This window comes from Equus asinus, chromosome 3, assembly GCF_041296235.1.
Source record: "Equus asinus isolate D_3611 breed Donkey chromosome 3, EquAss-T2T_v2, whole genome shotgun sequence".
NCBI classification, from domain to species: Eukaryota; Metazoa; Chordata; class Mammalia; order Perissodactyla; family Equidae; genus Equus; species Equus asinus.
The window spans coordinates 45,645,043-45,658,293 of NC_091792.1; the positions used below are offsets into that span (position 1 = coordinate 45,645,043).

At 36.5% G+C, this 13,251-nt stretch overlaps 1 protein-coding gene across 14 annotated transcripts in view; it reads left to right on the top strand.

Moving 5' to 3' along the window:
• RAPGEF2 (Rap guanine nucleotide exchange factor 2) overlaps nt 1–13,251 on the top strand; it is a 245,809-nt gene that overhangs the window by 115,735 nt on the left and 116,823 nt on the right. The window lies entirely within an intron of this gene.

Consider the following 13,251-nt stretch of genomic DNA (forward strand, 5'->3'; position numbering starts at 1 on the left):
AAAATAGGTAGTGTCACCACTCTAGCTTCCATTGCACCCTGTAGGCAGAGATCCAGAGACTAACGTGGTAATAGAAATGGTTTTTTTAAATGTACTTTTGGTTTATTTTATGTAATGGGCAGGAAGATATTAATAACATTTATTGCCCTAATGTGCTCTGTGTCAGTGTATTTATGGAATTTTAATAAATTGTTATACATTTTATATTTTTTCACTTTTAAAATTGCCCCGTTCTATAAATGCTGAATTTATCATAAAGTCACAGTATAATAACTTGGATTAATATGTTATTTTTTGTCTACTAGCTTCTTTGAAAGGCTGAAAATTCTAATTTAGTTATTAAAGATAGGCTTAGACTGTGTTTCTAAACTTTCACCTTGCTATTTGGATTATTTGTTGGTGAAGGAGACAGTTTACCAAGACTGTACATTAACTCATAGAATTGAAATCTTTTTCTACTAATTTATCAATCATTTTTGCATTATTTGCACAAACAGTATTCTAGATATTTAAGACATGAAGCATTATTGTTATGCAGACTCTTCTTTGAATTTACATTGGTCTGAATCCTGGAGAAAGACCACTCCTGTTAAAATGTTGAACTTGATTTTCTCAACAGAATCAATTTTATCATAGAGGCCTCCAAGGAAGGGCCTTTTTTTTTTAAGATTTTATTTTTTCCTTTTTCTCCCCAAAGCCCCCTAGTACATAGTTGTATATTCTTCATTGTGGGTTCTTCTAGTTGTGGCATATGGGACGCTGCCTCAGCGTGGTTTGATGAGCAGTGCCATGTCTGCGCCCAGGATTCGAACTAACGAAACACTGGGCCTCCTGCAGCGGAGCGCGCGAACTTAACCACTTGGCCATGAAGCCAGCCCCAGGAAGGGCCTTTTAATAGAAATGATCATGCACACCATATTTAATCATAAAAAAAAAATACTGTCTTTATTGCTTTGATAGTTAAGAACTTTCTATAGTTTTCGTATACATAGCAATTGGTAAACAATCTCTTTACTTCATCTCAATGTGGTGGCAGGGTAGGGGCTGTAAACTTGAAGGAAAAGATAAGCCCAGGCTGGCTGTAAGCCTAGGAACTTGGAAGATGCCAAGAGAAGGGTTGTAATTAAAGCTGGAGCCAGGGGAATTGGGGACAAAGACCTATACAGAAGGGTGAAGGCTTCTAATGGACGGACGTTAAGGCCTAGCTTCCACATTATGTCAGACATCAGACCTAGTAGACAGGGTAATCTGTACACTACATGTCATAAAAAATTATGCCTGTAACTGGCAAAGCACTGCCAATGAGAACTGTTGAACATTGAAATGCCATCAAAATTTAGGATTGTTTCATGGGCCGTTTTCATATTTATGGGTTATTCTGTCTCATTCTTAAATAGGTTTGGTAGAGTTGAAATCTTGTGGCATGTTTCCATGTTATTTCAAACATTAGTTGAAACTTGCATTAGGTCCTATTGTATGGTTTCTACATTAAGTTCTGGACTCTACCAAGGAAGCAAGATGATCTGTTCCCTGCTGTCATGTAATTTAATATGTGGTTGAGGAGATGAGGCAGTCATATGTGAAACATGAAAAAAATTGCCAGGTCATTAAATAGTACAATGTAAATTGATATAGCAAAGACCACATGGAATGCAAAATTCCTTCAAAGACAGGGGGATTTTAATGTATGTGGATGGTAACGAAGGGTGACTCTTAAGGAAGTGAATTTTGAGTTGGATTTATGATTTAGATTGTTGGACAATGGTTGGAAAGCAAATCTGGACAGAGTAGAGAGCATGAGTGATGGCACAGAAATAGGATTGAGGGAGGGCAGTCCAAACGTAAGCAGTGGCTTGAGTGAAGGCACAAGAATAGGATCATTTATCTAGAATAGAACTGCACTTCAGGGTGTGAAGTAGTTGCGAAAGCATTGGTGATGGTGCCATTAATGAGAGGTCTAGTTTACAAAGCATAACTTGGTTGGAAAAGCTAGCTTGTTGGTAAGTTAGGTCTCAAGTAACATTAGCAGGAGATTGAGAGAAATGCATGAATCATTTATTTGTACCACATTGCCTGTGTCCATTTACAATTAATGTTTCTCTTTCATTGATACCAAATATATCCACAGTTTAAAAATTAAAATTATACTATGGTACTCTCAATAATCACATTTTAAATTAGAGCTGGCAGCTATAATGAGGATAAGTGGGGAAACAAGACATTTAACTAATCAGTTCTGAGAGGCTGAAATACTATTCTCATTATGATTCACATGACAAACAATGAGCTACTTGAGTTTAAAAATCACAGGCCTACTTTCTGCTTGCCAGTGCTACATGATAAGTTAATTGATTGCTCTGAGAAGTTGCTAGTTTTTTTCAGTAATAAAAGAGGGTGAAACAAAGGAAGAATGATTCTGTATGTGGTAGGGACTTGAAGGCACAATTAAATATTCCTTATTTCTTGTAAAGAGCTGTGTAGGATTAGAAAATCATATTCTTGAAAGAGTGCACATCTGTTACGTCATGTGATGCCTTATTGAAGATGGAGTATGGCATTGTAAAAACAACTCACTGTCATGTTATAGAAGGGTAACTTTATTGGACATTAAATGTAACCAAAAGGTATGAAGAAAAGTGAGGATCAGAATTCTGGAAATTGCACATTACAGGTAAGATTTACCTTCAGGTATTGGCAAAATCCTGACCACGGATAGCACAGATTAAGCATGGAATGAAAAGAGTGGTTATTGAAGAAGGAATGGGAAAAATAAAAGAAAAACTAGAAATCATCTTAAAACAGTCCTCACTGAGTTTTAAAAATAATGTATTGGTCTTACATTCCTTTCCACTCACCATGGGAAGATATCAGTAACTTATAACAGGATTAAATGAGGTGATACATAAGCTTTTCAGAAGTTTTCTTTATAGCCAGCAGTATTAGAAGTTGTTTATTTCTTTAAAAGAAAAAACTCTCTCCCTCCCTTCCTCCACCTGTCCCTTCCTCCCTCCCTTCCTTTCTTACATTCAAGAGAAACCATAAGACTTTGTTTAATTCATATTTGGAATGACCCTAAAGTTAGTGAATGATAGCAGAATTAGTAAGAGCTAATAAGTTATAAGAACTACTTATCTCAGCCATTGTCGTATACAACCATTATCACATTATTTTGCAGAAGCAGATGATTGGGGCCTCCAGTTGGCCCGTTAATGAAAACAGTGGGTTAGGCAGGGAATCATAGAAATGTACTTCTATTTTAACTTTAAAATATTCAATTTGACCTATGCATATAAACCTGTACGTATAAAGTGAATATATAGTTAGATTAGTATGTGCACATATATGCATGGATATGTATTGATGTGTATGTGTGTGTCAATCAGGCTTCTTGGACTTGACTGCTTTCCCCTCAGTTCTTCTATAGATATTTTCCCCACACCTAATCAGCAGCAGTTTAAAAAAACTGGCGTGTCTGTACCAAGATTGCCAAAGCATTCTACTTCATTGGTTAAGTAATGGTTACGTTAAACAGATAATTATGAAGAATGGATGGTAAATGTATTGTTATTTTAAAATATTAATCTTTTAAACCTAATCAGTGCAACGGATAGTGTCTAACAGCTTAATATCTTAGGAGGATTGTTTACCAAAAAGATTATCGAAAGTGATGAGTGGGCCACCCCTGATGGCCTAGTGATTAAAGTTCAGCATGTTCCACTCCAGGGGCCCAGGTTCAGTTCCTGGGTGCAGAACAATGCTGCTCGTCTGTCAGTAGCCATGCTGTGGCGATGGCTCACATAAAAAAGAAAAAGAGGAAGATTGGCAACAGATGTTAGCTCAGGGCAAATCTTTCCCAGCAAATAAATAAATAAATAAATAGATACATACATAAAGTGATGAGCAAAATGACTGGAACTGATTTCTAGAATCAAACATTACCTTGGGCTATTAGTTATGTCTTCTTAAGAAAGTCCTCAACTGGATGATGCTCAATTAGTATTAATGAGCCCTTTTGACCTGTCTCCCAAATTGCTCACCTGAAATTTTTATATGCATATGCTTCTGTCTTACTCATTTATCCTACAAATATTATTGAGGACCTCTTCTGTGCCTGCCTAGAATATGGTGCTGAAACACAGAGATCCTGTTTGTGTGTCATCCAAGCCAAGAGATAAAACATATTTTGAGAAGGTAGAGGGGTCAGGTTGTCCCGTGCTGCAAAGAGATTTAATAAGGTGAGATTAGGGACATGATCTTTGGATGTAGCAACATGGAGTTCATAGGTGACCTGAGCAAACCAGTCTCAGTGAAGTAGTGGAGCTGGTTGAGGAGACAATGGGAAGGGAAGAACTAACAGAAGAGAAATTTCATCATTTCAAGAAATTTTATTGAGAAGAGGAGTGGGGAAACAGGATGGTGGCTGGGAGTTGTGAAATCAAGAGAGATTTGCTTCTTTAAAATTAGAAGATGCTAGTGTGTGTTTGTATGTTGGTGGAATGATCAGTAGAGAGGGGTAAAAGGATAATGCAGGAAAGGGGATGGAATTGCAGAAGTGGACAAAACCCACGAAGGGGGAAGTGTTAGCTTTGGAAATAGTGAAAGAGCTTCACCCTTTTTACAGGCTTGTGGTAAGAGCTGTAGATCAGTGGGTAGATTGGGGAGTTCAATGGTGGGTATTTAGCAGTTTTGATGAGGGAGAAAAGTGGTGAAACAAAGGGGATGTTGAGTGCGCATTTGATATTTGTGGTCATAGATTTATGTTTGTTTTTTGTCCTAGCAACTTTCAGCTGTTTAGAGGCAACCATGGAGAAAGTGGGTAGTTGGGTGTTGCTCGGGTATGAGCTTTGCCATTGCATAAAGGAAACAAAAAGAAGGGTGCAGGAGTTGAGAATGTGTCTGGAACACTCATAACTTATGTGGATTTGCTCCAGGTCCCTTGAGCTCTAGATAGCATGTCTGAAATGCAACAAGCACCTACAAGTCTGCTTGGCCTTTTTCTACCGCTAATGGCTTTAATAAACAGCTAGTCACCTAATCTAGAAATTTCTATGAGTCTCAATTCTGACCTCTTTTCTCCCCTGACAATTGGCTTTTTAGAAAATAACACTTCAGAGTTAGGAATGACAGTATCTGTCAAATCAAATGCCTCTATCACTACTGCCGGTGCCCTTGTTCAGATGTCACCTGCTCTATTGAAGTAGGTTCCTGTATCGCCTTCAATACTTCTATAGTGTCACCATATCATTGTTTAAAAGCACAGATTTTTTTCCTGTTGATCCCTTGCATAATGAGCTTAAGTGACTTCCAACTGCCAAACAGATAAAATCCAGACTCCTTAGTGAGACTTATAGGGCAGCTTAAAATATTTCCAACCTACAATATTCCTTACACTCTCTCCAGACACCTGAGGTGATCCACTGTGGTCTGATCCTACCTGTGCCAGGTTGTTCTCTCAGCCTGGGACATCCACGTCATTGTTGCTGCCTTCACTCCCACCCTTCCTTACCCACCTGTGAAAACCACATGTTTTATTCTCTGGGAATCCTACCTTTGTATTCCTGTCAGGATTAACTATTTCATATCTGTTCTAAACTGTTAGATTTTTCAAGGGCATGGGCTGTATTATTCATCTTTGCTTCCCCAGTGCCTAGCACATAGCAGACATTTGATAAATATTTGTTGAATTAAAGTGGCTCAGGACTATATTTTTAACTTTCCCTTTTTAAAAAAGTCACTTTTAAAAAGAGTTTAACAATATTATGCTAGAAATAACTTTTCAGTAACCTATGATTTTTTGAAAGTCAAGTTAATACAGAGGAGAAGAGTTGGGAAAAGAATGAGGCTGAGCCATAATGGAAGAAGGAGTCTGGGGAAGCTCCTGAGAAGATGGTATTGGTCAGTCTGTGCAGGGGTCCAGAAGAGGGGGGAAAAGGCAAACGGTATCTTCTTGGATATTGTTTTGCTTACTGTATTAATTACAATTAGTTTTGGTTTCATAAACACAGCAGGAACTACTTTTTCTCTTGTGTAAAAGAACCCTGAAGGTAGATGGTCCAGGATGGTTTAGTGGCTCCAACAGTGTTGAAAAAGTTCTAGGCTTCCACCTTTTCCTCTACTCACGCTAGCACATAGCTTCCATTTTTAGCATCAGTTCACAGCACAGGGTGGCTGCCGAAATCCAGCTATCCTGTCTGCAATGGAAGCTGGAAGCAGGAGGAAAGGCAGAACAGCAAAAAAGTTAACTCCCATCCAAATCAGATTCCTTGAAACAACGTTTCTTTTTGTATCGCATTGTCCAGATGTAGTCAGATGGCCACTTAGGGTCGCCCAGGAGGCTGAGACATGCAGTCTTTTATTCTGAGGTGCAAACGTGCTTGCTAAAAATAATAATATAAAAATATCTTTCTAAGGAGAAAGAGGAAAAGAGATATTGGAGTAGACAACCAGCAGTCTTTGTTACACTTGCTCTTTGGTTTAGCCTCACATTCTCTTAGTTGTTAATTATCTTCCTTTGCTACTTCATTCTTCTCCTCAGACCTGTGTACATACTCTTCATCTACTTAGCCACACTCCTTCAGGTGTTACATCATCTATAATTTGTACTTGTCCTACCTAAAGTTGACTCAAGTCCAGGTATTCCCATGACACACAGGTATAAGGTAAAGGTATTTATTAAAGATTTTAAGGAAATCCTGGGAAAGAGTTCCAAATAAGGAAATAAAATAATGAAACAACTGTTAACTTGGTTTGACTAGAGTTGATGATATTGAAGGGAGAGGTTAGTTACACTTGATGTAAATACATTCCATGTTAAATTTGAAATAAGGTTGATCTCTAAATTAAAGGAATAGAATAAAATATGTAAAAGATACAATGGGATATACTAAAATTCCCCTTTCGGTTATTAAGTGTACTTTCTGCTTCAGTATGAAATGTCTTCATCCTGGAAAGCTAACATGATTTTTAGAATTATTTAGATCACCCCTGCCCCTTTTAAATCATATTCTGATGAGATGCCTGATGCACAGAGCAAAGTGGTTCTCTAGAGAGAGAGTTCAATTGCTGGATCAATTTGGGAATTTGGTTGCTATAACTACAACTTCGCAGGTGTGCTGTACATATAATGCAGGCTTTCGTAGTCCTTGGAAGAGTCGCATTGGTAGTGTCTGACAAAGTAAGTAGCCTTAAAGAGAAGGACTGATGTTTTTGTGTGTATGGTTGATGTGATAGCACAAGTCATCTGATACTTGAAGTCTTCAGTCAGGGAGTTTGTCATTTGTGATCCTTGGTATAAATGAGCGTATGAGAGTTCACCCTGGAAGTCCTTATTTGCAGTGATGTTTGGATTTCTCTTGCAAAAGTAAACGTTATATTTCATAAAGGTTTTAAAGTCTGACATCAGCGTGTCAGTGAAATACAATTGTTTTTCCCTGTAAAATGTTGGAATTGTTTATCTGCTGCTAAGTGTAAAGGAACTCACAACCTTTATTTGTGCCACACTTATTTTGGAGGAGGGTTAGTTTGGAGGGATGTGTGAATTACTGTTTCACCTGTATGAATTCCAGGTGTCCTAAAATATATTGCAACTAATTTTGTTTTTGTTTAAAGACCATTCTTTCAATATGGGAAACGCTAATAGAAAAATAAGAGTAAGAATATTAAGAGAGAGATTGATATATGAAGCAAATTACACTTGGTGATATTGGAATGTCTTTATTAAAGTAAAAATTTTCAAGAATTAAATAGTTGAAATAAAGTGAAGTAATATCTGACATGTATATCACTGCCTTCTTTATGTTAGAATTTAAATAAATATAATGTGGATTTAAAAGCTATGTGCTTAGTATTTATCACTGATGAGAATATTGAACTGTGAGTTCGAAATACTAAAAAATATTTCCTTAGATGTTTCTTACTTCTGCCGCACATTTCTGGCTTTTTGGGCCCTGCATATTTTTGCAATTAAATATAAAATATAAATTCTGGTATTGGGTGTTCACGTGTTACAGATCTACATAAACATTAAATAACTATTTTCCTAGTTATACCTTTATCTAAGTAGTTTTTTGAGTCAGATATTTCAGGACAGTTTTTACTTTCTATTTTTTATTGACGGCTTACTTTATGTTTATTAGATATAAACTGCTTAGTGTATCAGTTTCATTTAGATAGTTATTTCTTAATTAAAAGTAATTTGAAAAATTAGAGCAATGGTCAAAATCTGTTGAGTTCTTTCTTGTGTTTTATTTTTATTATTGTTTTTGGTTCATTAAGGTGAATTTAGAAAGCCATCATTAAATATTCATACTTAATTCAGTTTTACAAATAGGAAAACTTAAATTTAGAGTATTCTATTCATCAGTCTAAATCATATGTATTTCAGGGTGTATATATCAGAGGTTTTCTGCTTCCATGATGGTTTAAGTTGTCCAAAATAATAATTAATTAATTGTTATTCAGAATCTCGAGACGATTTCAGTTTACCACTTTGTCACCTGATTTTGAATTTTAACTTATGATATAATCTTGGAAACGTAGAATGAAGAGTTGTCTGTGAATAGGGTCTTCCAGGTTTTATAATCATTATCCCATTTAAGTGAACTTTTTTTTTAGTTGTTGTATAATTGGCATATATTAGGTAAACTTTACAAACCTTTATATATAGTTTGTTTTGTGTATGGAAGCATCGTTGTGGTGAAAGCAGAGATTTTTTTCATTGATTATGCACGTCAGAGTATAAGTAATTGTAGTCCTTGAAATATGGTAGAAAAGAGCTGTCTGTTTGGTAACTTTAGTTAGTAGTAGTTTGGTAACTACTCAAGCCCAAGAAGTATGAGTTTTAATTTTTCTAAGAGTGTGCTTGTGGAATAATAAGTAGAAAAGACACTGGATTAGAGTCATTGTGTTTGATAATAAAGATGGTTAGAAGATGAAGACTATGAAAGGTAATCGACCAAGGTAGAGGTTTCCAAACCTGGCTAGGTGTTAGATTCACCTGGCTTAGGGTGGGTGAAATACTGAGACCCAGTCCCTAGAGATTTTCATTCACTACAATCTGGATTGGATCTTAGACTCTCATTTTCAAAGCTTACAAGCAGGTGGTCAATCAAATTTGAACTGAGAGGCTGGGCTATGGACTATGAAACCAGTGTGGAACTATTGAAGTGTTAAGATCAGTAGAATGAGAGGATCCTGGAAGATTCGGTAAAGCTGGGACCAGAGACAGGAACTCTGACTCAGTGGTCTTGGTGTGCCAAGGCTAAGGGCCTGAATAGTGTTTTCACAGAAATAGAAGTTGACGGGTCACAAGTAAGAGTAATTTAGAAGGACTAATTGATGAAATTTAGTGACTAAAGCTATATAGACAAGGGAAAAGATGGAGTAGAAGACAGTTTCAATGCTTTGAAGTTGCATGTCTGGCAGCATGATGACTTTGACAGCGATAACCAAATCTGGAGGGGATAAGGTGGGTGGATGTCAGAGTTGACATGAATATATTTGATTTTAGGCATGTTGTGGTACAAGGTTTGACAGACAAGTGGAGCTATGGGAGGTATGAAGAAATAACCAGCATTGAGTCACTTGAAAAGCTTTGGGGATGGTGCAGGGTAGGGTGAAGGGGTAGGTAAACAGGAAGAATACAGAAGCAAAACAGAGATGCTCATGAGTTCAGGAGGCTACAGAGACAGACTTTGACAAGTAAAATTTTGCTTTACTGTCCATCTCAGTGCAGAATTATCTCATGGCCTTTTTTTTTGTTGTTAGATTTTATGTTTTTTTCCTTTTTCTTCCCAAAGCCCCCCAGTACATAGTTGTATATTTTCCGTTGTGGGTCCTTCTAGTTGTGGCATGTGGGACGCTGCCTCAGCGTGGTTTGATGAGCAGTGCCATGTCCGCGCCAAGGATTTGAACCAACGAAACACTGGGCCACCTGCAGCGGAGTGTGCGAACTTAACCACTCGGCCATGGGGCCAGCCCCTCATAGCCTATTTTAAGCAAACTATGAAATATGTTGCCAATTCTTATATAAAGTGGATGCCAGGTTTCATAAATCCTATTGAATGTTGTAAATGAGGAAGTATTAATCTTTTACAAAACATAATTTGAAAATGATGGTTTGGATTGCTTCTAATTTTTGGCTTCTGTCAACATTTGCGAATATCTGTTTTTGTGGACATACGTTTTCATTACTTCTTGAATAAATATGCAGGAGTGGAATTGCTGGGTTATATGGTAAATGTATGTTTAACTTTATGAGGAACTGCCACAGTGTTTTCCAAAGTGGCTGTAACATTTTGCTTTCCCACTAGCAGTTTATGAGAGTTCTAGTTGTTCCATATGTTCTCCAACACTTGGTATTGCCAGTGTTTTGAATTTTAGCCATGCTAGTGGATATGTGGTGGTCATCTCACTTTGGTTTTATTATGCATTCCTCTGAAAACTAGTATTGTTGAGAATTTTTTCATGTGTTTAATTGGCCATTCATATGTCTTCACCTGTTGAAAACAGTTATTTTAAAAATTGGATTTTGTCAATTAAAAAAAATTGGATTGACTGTCTTTTTTTAAGTTGTAAGTGTTCTTTATGTATTCTGGATACAATTCCTTTGTTGGATATATTTTGCAAAAATTTTCTCCCAATGTGTGGCTTGCCTTTTTCTTGACTATGTCTTTTAAGAGCAAAACCTTTCCATCTTAGTGAAGTCCATTATGTCAATGTTTTCTTTTATAGTTTGTACTTTCAGTGTCCTGCTTAAGAAATCTTTTTTTAACTTATGTCGTAAAGGTTTTCTCATGTTTTTCTTCTAGAAATTTAATAGTTTTAGCTCTTCCATTTAGGTCGGAGATCCATTTTGATTTAATTTTTGTGTATAATGTAAGGTAAGGGTTGAGGTTTATGTTTTTCCATACAGATACCAGGACCATTTATTGAAAAGAACGTTTTTTTATCCATTAAATTGCCTTGGCACATTTGTTAAAAATCAATAAGGTTTGGGTCTATTTGTGGAATCTCTTTTCTGTTCTATTGATCTACATGTCAATTCTTATACCAATACCACATTGTCTTCATTTGTATAGCTTTATAGTAACTTCTGAAATCACATACTATAAATTCCTATCTTTATTCCTTATCAAAATTGTTTTAGCTCTTCTTTGTCTTTGCCTTTCCTTATAAATTTTCAAATCATCTTGTCAGTGTCAAACACTTGTTAGGATTTGATTGGAATTGCACTGAATCTATAGATCAATTTGGGAAGGATTACTGTCTTAACAATATTGAGCCTTCTAACCATGAACATGATATATCTCATAATTTATTTAAGTCTTCCATTATTTCCCTTTGCAAGATTAAGTACCTTTTTGTAGTTTTCAGCATACAGATCATGCGCATCCTTCATTAATTTATTTCTAAGTGTTTTATCTTTTGATGATAAGTAGTAGGTTTTTACCACCTCGATCTATAAGGGAATTTTCGATTTTCAGTGTTATTCAAGTGACCTAAATTATTGTTTAGGTCCTATCTTACAAAGAAATGTCTGCTATTTTAACTGCTTTTATGTTATATGACAGATTTTTGAGAGGCTGCTGGCTGGGTTTTGGTGCTTTTCATATCAGCCTTTAAAGAATATCAGATGTTTGGTTGCCATTATTTGAGATCTTGTTTGATTCTTGAGATTAAGTCAGGTTACTTGTTAAGTGCCAATCTGAACCATTCATTTGAATTCATCTACCATTTTTCTCATTAACAAGTTACATAGCTCTGTTTGGTTATTTCTTAATATAATTTTTTATTTTACTTCTTTAATGAATTTTATAAAATTTAGGTCATTTTTAGATAAGATAGAACTAATGTTCCCTGTCTCTTCAACTCATCCATGGCAAGATTTCTTCAATGAAATGGTGAACATTTAACAAAGGCATTTTGGATAAGGCATGTGTCTACATGCTGAAGGGAAAAGCTGTTATGGGCCATAACTTTTCTACAAACTGATCAGCTGCCATCTGTGTACAAAGCACTGTGATCAGCAGAGACCTGTTTGTGCCACTGTGTAGACTGATAGCAGCAGATCAATTTAGCTGAGCTGTTCTCTAGCAGTTTGGTCACGAGGACATAGACACTACCAAAGTGTAGTCATCATCACACCACTGTCCTTCGCTGGTTTAGATTGTGGCAAGAGGGAAAAACTGCTTGTTCTCTTCACCCCAATACAGCTGAGGTAAGATCCACCTTTTTTGTCTTGAAGGGAAGAACAAGAGCAAATGCAGCCTCTTTCAACTTTTCCCATGTTGTTTTGATTTCAATTTTTGCTAGTCTTTTCCATGATAATCGCTCAAGCCAGGGATACAATCAGCATCCCTTTGGTGGAGAGCAACGTGTGTAATACAGCTTGGGTAAATTTTAATAACAAATTGCATTGCTGAGCACATCTAAGCATTTGACCTTGAAGACTCATAGGAGAGCAGACATTGCAGATTTCCCTACTAGCCCTTGACTTGTAAGAGAGTAGATAATGAATTAATAGAAATTGATAAAGAGAGTCAGTCAGGCAGCCGCTGAGGTCATGAGGCTGGTATGCGGAAACAGTGCCCATGCAACATGCGTAACACATAACTGCAGCCAGGAGGGGTGGGTGGGTCATCGAAGCAGGAAATTAGCCTTCAGAAGGAATGTTGGCTCTCTGCACAAGCTATAGCCGCATGGACTCCCTGAGAGCAAACACAGGGAAATGGGGAGTGCTCATTGCTGCAGAGAAAAGAGCTAGAGAAGGTGGCAGTGCTATTGCTGTTACTGGTGCTTCAAAGATATTGAAGACAGTGCAGGTTAGATTTTTTTTAAAGGAATTAAAATGTAAATAGCATAAATATCAAATATTTAGTACTTCTGTGGTTAAATAGACAACAGGCTACTGAGGAATGAACAGAGACGGGAAAACACAGCTATGAGGCCTTTGCTTATAATTTTTTTCTTTTGCTCTATTTTTATAAGCAAAGGTTAAATATTGAGATTCACTGTGCAGAGGAGCAAACTTCTGTTAATTTGTGCAAAGTGATGATTGTTAAAATATTTCTAAATGTCTTGAAAGAAATTTAGAGACACTTAAGTGTATGTTTAGTTTTCAGAAATAGTTCCTTCTCAAATATGAGCCTGTTAAAGTCCATATGGTTTGTAATTTACACTCATGTAACTTATATATGTACTTGTTGTGTGTATATTTTTGTTTTAAATAGCTGTTATGGTTAAGCTAATGAG